Source organism: Dama dama, chromosome 12 (assembly GCF_033118175.1).
Source record: "Dama dama isolate Ldn47 chromosome 12, ASM3311817v1, whole genome shotgun sequence".
In the NCBI taxonomy this organism is placed as follows: Eukaryota; Metazoa; Chordata; class Mammalia; order Artiodactyla; family Cervidae; genus Dama; species Dama dama.
In genome coordinates, this window is record NC_083692.1 from 42,608,806 (window position 1) to 42,619,157 (window position 10,352).

The following is a 10,352-nucleotide window of genomic DNA, read 5'->3' on the forward strand; positions in this document are numbered from 1 at the left end:
GGTCAATACAAAGACACATTTTAATTGAAAGGGTACAAATTAAACATAAAGAAAGAATATTAAAAGCAGCAAGGGAAAAGAATCAAGTTACATACAAGGAAACTCCCATAAGGCTATCAGATACACTTTTCAGCAGAAATTCTGCAGGGGAGAAGGGAGTAGCATAATATATTTAAATAGATGAAAGGGAAGAACCTACAACCAAAATATTCTACCCATCAAGGTTTGCCTTCAGATTTTATGGAGAAATCAAAAGTTTTACAGACAAACAAAAGCTAAAAGAGTTCATCACCACTAATTCAGCTTAGCAAGAAACATTAAAGGGAATTCTCTAAGGAGGGAGGAGGAGGGGAAAGAGAAAGAAAGAGCTTCCTGGTAAGAGGAAATATTTAGTAAAAATAGTAAATCAACCTTATGCAAAATTAGTAAAAAGGTCAAAAGACAAGAATAGTAAAAACCACCTATATTTGCAGTAAGTAGTTAGGGGACACACAAAACAAAAAGATGTAAAATATGATGTCAAAACAGTAATTGTAGGGGAGGGACGTAACAATGTAGAGTTGTTAAAGTGCATTAGAGATTATGAGATTAGTAACTTAAAATAACATAAATAGCTACATAAACCTTATGGTAACCACAAATCAAAAACCTATAATAAAGACACACACAAAAAAGAGAAAAGATTCCAAAATAACAGTAAAGATAGTCATCAAATCATAGGGAAGAAAGCAAAAGAAGAACAAATAATCAAAAAATAACTACAAAAGCAATTCCAAAACAATTAACAAAATGGCAGTAAGTACATATGTATCAGTAACTATCTTAATTGTAAATGGACTAAATGCTCCAATGAAAAAAACAGATATGCCGAATGGACATAAAAACAAGAGTCATACTTATGCTGCCTGAAAAAGACTCACTTCTGATCTAAAGACACACACAGACTGAAAGTGAGAGAATTAGAATAAGGTATTCTATGCAAATGGAAATCAAGAGAAAGTCAGAGCAGCAATACTTATATCAGACAAAATAAACTTTAAAACAAAAACTGCAAAAAGAAACAATAAAGGACATTACATTCATAATGATCAAGGGATCAATCCAAGAAGATGCTGTGAAAATTGTTAAATATACATGTATCCAATAAAAATATTTTTACCCAAAGCAAATATCAACGTACATAAAGGGAGAAATTGACAGCAACACAGTAAGAGTCGGGGACTTTAACATCACACTTACATCAATGAACAGATCAACAAGACAGAAAATCAATAAAGAAATATTGGCCTTAAAAGACACATTAAACCATTGACTTAATATATATATTGGTCAAAATTCATATATATATATAAATAAAACATTCCATTCAAAAACAGAATACGCATTCTTTTCAAGTGCACATGAACATTCTACTGGATAGAATGTACTAAAGGACATCTAACCCAATATTCTAATGGACAGGTCACATAATAAGCCACAAAAATATTCTCTATAAATTTAAGAAAAGTGAAATCATATCAAGCATCTTTTCCAACAACAATACTATGAGACAAGAAATCAACTACAACAAAAATCTGCAAGGAAAAACACACACACACACACACAAACACACAGAGGCTAAACAATCAACCAGTGGTCACTGAAGAACTCAAAAAGAAATTTAAAGATATCTGAACACAAATGAAAATGAAAGAACAATAATCCAAAATCTATGGGATGCAACAAAAGCAGTTCCAAAAGAGTAGTTTACAGCAATACAAGCCTACCTCAGGAAACAAGAAAAATCTCAAGCAACCTAACCTCACACCTAAAGGAACTAGAAAAAGAAAAAAACCAAAAGTTAGTAGAAGGTAAGAAATCATAATGATCATGGCAAAAATAAATGAAATAAAGACTAAAAACAACAGCAACTAAGATCAATGAAAAGAACGGGTCTTTGAAAAGATAAATAAAAATGATAAATCTTTAGTCAAACTAATCAAGAAAAAGAGGGCCAAAATCAATAAAATCAGAAACAAAAAAATTACACCATAGATCATTGAAAATTATTGCAAACAATTATATGCTAATAAAATAGACAACCTAGAAGAAACAGACAAATTCTTAGAAATGCACATACTCCAAACACTGATTCAGGAAGAAATGGAAAATATAAACAGACCAATTATCAGTAATGAAACTGAATCAATGATTTTTAAAACTCCCAGAAAACGAAAGTCCAGAACTAGATGGCCTCCCAGGTGAATTTTACCAAACATTTAGAGAAGAGTCAACACCTATGACAACCCACTCCAGTACTCTTGCCTGGAAAATCCCATGGGCAGAGGAGCCTGGTGGGCTGCAGTCCATGGGGTCACAAAGAGTCAGACACGACTGAGCGACTTCACTTTCACTTTTCACTTTCACGCACTGGAGAAGGAAATGGCAGCCCACTCCAGTATTCTTGCCTGGAGAATCCCAGTGACGGCGGAGCCTGGTGGGCTGCCGTCTAAGGGGTCGCACAGAGTCAGACACGACTGAAGCGACTTAGCAGCAGTAGCAGCAGCTAGTATCTATCATCCTCAAACTATTCCAAAAAACTGCAGAAGAAATGCTTCCAAACACATTTACAAGGCCAGCATCGCCCTGATAGCAAAACCAGACAAAGATACTACAAAAAAAAGAAAGAAAGAAAATTACAGGCCTATATCCTTGATGAACGCAGATACAAAAATGTTCAACAAAATATTAGCAAAATGAAACCACCAATACATTAGGAAGATCATACACCATGATCAAATGGAATTTATTCCAGGAATGCAAAGATTTTTCAGTGTCTACAAATCAATGTAATAATACCATATAAACTAATTGAAAAATAAAAATCACATGATCATCTCAGTAGATACAGAGAATCTTTTGACAAGTTTCAACTCCTGCAGCTCAATTCCAGAAAAATAAACGACCCAAACAAAAAATGGGCCAAAGAACTAAACAGACATTTCTCCAAAGAAGACATACAGATGACTAACAAACATGAAAAGATGAAAAGCACATGAAAAGATGCTCAACATCACTCATTATCAGAGAAATGCAAACCAAAACCACAACGAGGTACCATTACACGCCAGTCAGGATGGCTGCTATCCAAAAGTCTACAAGCAATAAATGCTGGAGAGGATGTGGAGAAAAAGGGAACCCTCTTACACTGCTGGTGGGAATGCAAACTAGTACAGCCACTATGGAGAACAGTGTGGAGATTCCTTAAAAAACTGGAAATAGAACTGCCATATGACCCAGCAATCCCACTCCTGGGCATACACACTGAGGAAACCAGATCTGAAAGAGACATGTGCACCCCAATGTTCATCGCAGCACTGTTTATAATAGCCAGGACATGGAAGCAACCTAGATGCCCATCAGCAGATGAATGGATAAGGAAGCTATGGTACATATACACAATGGAATATTACTCAGCCATTAAAAAGAATTCATTTGAATCAGTTCTAATGAGATGGATGAAGCTGGAGCCCCTTATACAGAGTGAAGTAAGCCAAAAAGATAAAGACCAATACAGTATACTAACGCATATATATGGAATTTAAAAAGATGGTAATGATAACCCTATATGCAAAACAGAAAAAGAGACACAGATGTATAGAACAGACTTTTGGACTCTGTGGGAGAAGGCAAGGGTGGGATGTTCTGAAAGACTAGCATTGAAACAAGTATACTATCAAGGGTGAAACAGATCACCAGCCCAGGTTGGATGCATGAGACAAGTGCTCAGGGCTGGTGCACTGGGAAGACCCAGAGGGATCGGATAGGGAGGGAGGCAGGAGTGGGGATTGGGATGGGGAATACATGTAAATCCATGGCTGATTCATGTCAATGTATGGCAAAAACCACTACAATATTGTAAAGTAATGAGCCTCCAACTAATAAAAATAAATGAAAAAAAAAAGTAAACCAAATATAAATTTGGGGGAGAAAAGAAATTAGGATGCAGTGAGATAAAAATGTAAGCAAAAACAAATATTAATAGGAAACAAAAATAGAAGTAAAATGCTGACTGAAAGTTGGTTATATAATAAACACAGATTTTAAAAAAATGCATCAAAAACTTAAGTGGATTTGTGGATAAACAATGGGGGAGAGTTATGTGAGAAAGAAAATGTGGTAAAGTTAATCATGGAAGTTACATGGTAGATATATGGGAATTCATCATACACGTCTATGGTTTCCTACGTTTGAAACTTTTTATAATAAAATGTTGGGAAAAAAGAAAGCATAAATAAAATAATTTTTAAAGTATCTCTCAATAAAAAAAAAGTTTCAACATCTATTTATGATTCAAAAAAAAAAAAAACCTCTCAACATGGTGGGTATAGACTGAACATACCTCAACATAATAAAGTCCATATATGATAAGCCCACAGCTAAAATCATACTCAACAGTGAAATGCTAAAAGCATTTCCTCTAAGATCATGAAGAAGACAAGAATACTCACTCTCACCACTTTTATTCAACATACTATTGAAGTCCTAGCCATAGCAACTAGACAAATAAAGAAATCAAAGGAATCCAAACAGGAAAGGAAGAATTAAAGCTGTCACTGTTTAAAGATGACATGATACTACAAATAGAAAATCCTAAAGACACCACCAGAAACTACTATAGTTCATCAATGAATCTGGTAAAATAGCAGGATACAAAATTTATATCTAGAAATCTGTGCATTTCTATATACTAACAACAAACTACCATAAAGAGATATTAAGATAACAATTTCATTTACCATCACATGAGAAAGACTAAAATACTTTAGAAGGAGGTAAAAGACTTGTGCCCAGAAAACTATAAGATACTGATGAAAGAAACTGAAAATAACACAAACAGATGGAAAGATACACTACGTTCATGGATTGGAAGAATGAATATTGTTAAAATGATCATAATATGCAAGGCAATCTGCAGATTTGATGAAATCCCTATCAAATTACCAATGGTATTTTTCACAAAACTAGAATAAATTCTAAAAGTTCTATGGAAACATAAAAGACCCCAAACAGTGAAAACAATTTTGAGAAAGAAGAACAAAACTGAAGAAATCACACACCTGACTTCAGACTACACTACAAAACACTACGGGACAAGCACAAAAACACTGACATTGACATACAGATAAATGCAACAGGATATAAAGCCCAGAAATAAACCACACACTTATGAGTTTATGTTACAGATCAACTAATCTATGGCAAAAGAGGCAAGAATATACAATGGAGAAAAGACAGTCTCTTCAATAAGTGGTGTTAGACAACGTGGACAGCTATGTAAAAGAATGGAATTATGGAGAAGGAAATGGCAACCCACTCCAGTACTCTTGCCTGGAAAATCCCATGGACCGAGGAGCCTAGTAGGCTACAGTCCATGGGGTCGCAAAGAGTCGGACACGACTGAGCAGCTTCACTTCACTTCATGGCAAAATGTCTTGTGTGAAACATGTTTATCTTAATTTCCATGAAACAACATTCTGCAGTCTAATAAAACTTTTATCTACTGTAAGGAAAAAAAAAAGAATGGAATTAGAACATTCTCTAATATCATATACAAAAATTAACTCAAAATGTTTTAAAGACCTAAATGTAAGACCTGAAACCACTGAACTCCTAGAGGAAAACAGGGGCAAAACACTCTGACATAAATTGTAGCAATATGTTTTGTATCTGTCTCCTAGAGCAAAGGAAATTAAAGAAAATAAACATGAGACATAATTAAATTTAAAAACCTTTGCACAGCAAAGGAAACCACTGACAAAACTAAAGACAACCTACTGAATGCCAGAAAATATTTGCAAATGATATGACCAATAAGGGGTTAATATCCAAAACAAAAAGCTCATACAACTGAATATAAAAAAAAAAATTTTTAAATGGAGGGATCAGGAGGAGGTTCAAGAGGGAAGGGATATGTATATAATTATGACTGATTCACATTGTTATATGAGAGAAACCAACACAACATTGTAAAGCAATTCTCCACCAATTAAAAAAAAAATGTTTTTAATGAGCAGAAGACCTGAATAGACATTTCTCTAAAAACAACATACAGATGGCTAACAGACTCCTGAAAACATGCCCAACATCATTAATCAGAGAAAAGCAAATTAAAACCTCAATGAGTTATCACCTCACACCAGTCAGAATGGCCATCATCAACATGAACACAATTATCAAGTGTTAGTAAGGGTGTGGAGAAAGGGAACCTTCATACACATTGGTGCAACCACTGTGGGAAATAAAAAATAGTATGATAATACTATCATAGTATGATAATTCTATGATCATGAGTATGATACTCATAATCATGAGTATGATAATTCCTCAAAACACTAAAAATAGAGCTATCATATATCCAGCAAGTTCACTGCTGGCAATATATCTGAAAAAAATAAAAACACTAATTTGAAAAGATACATACACCCCAATAGTCAAAGCATAATAATTTACAATAGCTAAGATACGGAAGCAATCTACATGTCCATCAACAGGTAAGTGGATAAAGAAGATGTGAGATTATCTATCAATTGATTGATAAATATATACACAAACATACAGTGGAATAGTACCCAGCCACAAAAAAAGAATGGAATTTCGCCCTTTGCAGCAACACAGATGGACTTAAAGGATATGACATTCAATGAAATAAATCAGAGAAAGACAAACACCATGATATCATGTACGAGTGGAATCTAAAAAATACAACAAACTAATGAATCTAACAAAAATAATCAGACTCAACAGATACAGAGAACAAATTCATGGTGAACAGTGGGGAGAGGAATGGGGGAGGAGCAAGACAGGGGTAGGGAATTAAGATGAACAAACTACTATGTATTAACATTAAAGAAATAAGATATAAGTATATATTATACTTTCCTGGTGGCTCAGACAGTAAAGAGTCCGCCTGCAATGCAGGAGACCTGGGTTAGATCCCTGGGTCGGGAAGATACCCTGGAGGAGGGTGTGTCAACCCACTCCAGTATTCTTGCCTGGAAGATCCCCATGGACAGAGGAGTCTGGTGGGCTACAGGCCATGAGGTCACAGAGTCAGACATGACTGAGTGACTAAGCGCACACACACATATATTATACAACACAAATATAACCAATATTTCATAATAACTTTAAATGGAGTATAACCTAAAAAAATTTTGAATCACAATGTTGCACACCTGAAACTAATATTGTAAACCAACTATATCTCAATTTAAAAAAGCCTATGTCCAGCCAAACAGCCCACTATGCGTAAGAGAGCTCAAAGACATTTCAGACAGACAGGCTCTAAAATAAATTAACTCCCATGCTCCCTTTCTGGGAAATATAAAATAAAAATAAATTTGTTAAGGCAATTCTAATGTGCAGGCAGCTTGGGAAGTACAAACGTTTTACATAAGGACTGATGCCTCTCATTCCATTATTAGACTGTCCTCAAAAGAGCAAAAAGCCACCAGCATCGTTTAGAACTCAACCACGGAAGGAACTGTGAGTCAAAAGTCTCCACCACAGTATGTGTGAGCCCCTGGACACTCCGGGTTCACACCTCCTCCCAGGCCCCACCTCTTTTGGTTTTCTTCCCTCTTTTTCTAAAACCTGCCTCTACCCCAACCCTTGGGGTTTTGCCCTTCTCCAAAACCAACTGCAGCAAGAGCAGCCAATCCTCTGCCTCTTCCGGCTTGGCTAAGCTTGCAGATAACCAGCACGCAGGCCACTTCCCTTTTAAGGCATGTTAACTGACGGTTACTACAAGGGTAGGTGGGAGGAGAAAAAAGTAGGGGAGAGAAGAAGGTTCCAGACTGCCCAAGGCCTTACCGTCACAAACTTGGTTCATGGTTTTTGCTTCCCACCAGAGAGAGGAGCCAGAGAGGAATTCCAGTAATGAAGAGCTGATGGCGTCAAGATGGCACCCGTGGGAGGAAGATGGACTCACCACCTCACAGAGAAGCACTGACTCTGCGGCTACACGGGAAACAGCTTCCTCTCCCCCCCACCCCCCCACCCCCCCCCCCCCCGCCAAAAAACCCTAAAAACTGTCTAACAACTCCTACACGTCAGGCAGAAGCAGGGAAGGCCCACACGAAAGCGGGTAGGAGGGCCTGGGTTGCAACTCTGCCACGAACCCTACCTCTGGTGCTGCAGAGCCCAGAGTTGGGGAGGAACTCAGACCAGGAGCTTCCCCCTGAGGAGTGAAGGGTTTGAACCCCATATCTGGCACCCCAACTTCTAAGACTTGTGCCTTAGAGACCATCCCCAAAACATCTGGCTTTGAAAACCAAGCGAAGTCCCGCCCAGGAATCCCACAAGGCAACGGGGGAAGCAGCTCTTAAAGGCCCCGTGGGCTCGGGCTCAGCGGCAGGTGCCCAGATCTGATGTGAATGAGACTCACCTGCTAATTCTAAAGCTTCCGCTGAGACAGGCATCTAACTGAACACACCCCAGCCCCTGCCGGCTTGCAGGCGCATGCTGAGCTCTCCCTCTGCCTCACTCCAGCCAGCGGGTGTGATCTTGTTGTTGTTGTTGTTGATCTCCTTTTCCCACCAAGCACCATCTCTCTGCCTCATCCCAGCGGGTGGGCGTCAACGTCACACTCCCTCCTCCACGCTCCAGAGCCCCACTGCTCCTACAGGGGACCTCTTACTCACATCTGATGGCCCGGTTTTTGTGGCTGCCACAAGGGGATTCACTTGATCACCTGTTTCTGGAGGGCAGGGGGCTTTCAATCCTGGGTCTCATGGGACAGGAACCGTCAGAGAGACAGTTCTTGACAAGCTACTACCCCCAGGGCACTGCACACACGGCCAGCTGACACACTCCCCTGTCTTTCTGTGAAAGAGGCCTATTTGCTTGCCCAGGAGCTTTGGCCTAGGGCCAGGCTTCTGCTCTGGCACACTTCTAGAACCCCGAGACACTGTCTTTGCAATCTCACTCTGCCTTGCTCCAATTAGCTGGCATCTCCTAGAAAGGAGTTCGTGCCCTTGTCTAGCACACCAGTTTTTTGTGACTGCCACCACGGGACACCAGAGGGTGGCCAGGTGGCTTATACCTGTGGGTCCCCTGGTCTGTAACCAACAAAAGGAGACTTCTTAAACAGCTGCACCCCCATGGTTTGGAGAGGAAATGGCAACCCCCTCCAGGATTCTTGCCTGGAGAATCCCATGGACAGAGGAGCCTGGCGGGCTACAGTCCATGGGGTCACACAGAGTGGGACACAGCTGAACAACTAACACTTTCACACTTTCATGCCTCAGCCCAGTCAGGGCTATCATGCCAGCTCTTCTCAGCAGCCAGCTAGCAAGTGGGAGGCAGAGAAAGAACAGGATGAAAAGTAGGGGAATCCTGCAGTTTGATACCTGATGTGGAGTTTCCAGGCCTGTTCCCAAGCCTTCAAATATGTGACTTTTGGAGGTAAGACTAATTCTACACTTGCCTGGCTATTGACATGAGCCTGCAATCGGAAGATACTTTGTCCTTCTAGCCTAACAGAGTCACAAAAGACAATAAGTGATATTAAATAGTACTTTTTGTGAGATTTGCTAAATTAACCAGGGTATGGTATTACCTCTATAATTTCTGAAAATAGTTGCCAGCTCCTAATCTGAGTTAAATGAATCCTGTTGTTTAGTTTATTTTTCAATTTTGTCCTTTTTTTAAAAAACTTTTTTAAAAATCAGGCTCAAACCAAAACTGAAAGGAGTTAAGATCACTTTTAATAGAGAAATTTCAATTAACTTTAGGTTTAAAATACAGTCTTCTGAATCTTAAAATTAGTTTTAATATTTTCCCTCTATAGCATCTTGCCTGATTTGAGAACATATAGATTAACTCAGGCTTCCTTGTTGGCTCAAGGGCAAAGAATCTCACCTGCCAATGCAGGAGGTTTGATCAAATCCAGGTTTGATTCCTGGGTTGGGAAGCTCCCCTGGAGAAAGAAATGGCAGCCCACTCCAGTATTCTTGCCTGGAAAATCCCATGGACAGAGGAGCCTGGCAAGCTACAGTCCGTGGGGTCGGAAAGGAGTCAGATATGACTTAGCGACTAAACAACAACAACAACGACTAATAGATTGATTCAGGGTCACAGTCTGTCTGTCTCTGTCTGTCTGTCTCTCTCTCTCTTTCTGGTATAATATTAGATTACTGAAAGATGAAAAGGATTGAGCATGAGATTTTTTTTAAATTAAATTGGTATGATCTGAAGAGAAAATCCATTTAAAAGATTTCTGCACTGGGCGTGCTCCACAGTTCCTTCCTGGCAGGTTTATCCCTTTCTAGAACTTAGAAAACTTATTCCTAGGGTCTTACTGCCATCTA

At 38.8% G+C, this 10,352-nt stretch overlaps 1 protein-coding gene across 3 annotated transcripts in view; it reads right to left on the reverse strand.

Moving 5' to 3' along the window:
• Positions 1-8,289, reverse strand: part of ATP8B4 (ATPase phospholipid transporting 8B4 (putative)) — a 305,125-nt gene extending 296,836 nt beyond the window's left edge. For 2 of the 3 annotated variants that reach the window (XM_061157129.1, XM_061157123.1), the window contains exon 1: positions 7,855-8,009. The gene's annotated coding sequence lies outside the window, so the exon portion shown is untranslated. Of the gene's footprint in view, positions 1-7,854; positions 8,010-8,167 lie in introns of those variants that run through there. The other variant, XM_061157127.1, reaches the window with a different exon arrangement.
• Positions 8,290-10,352: the final 2,063 nt, after the last annotated feature.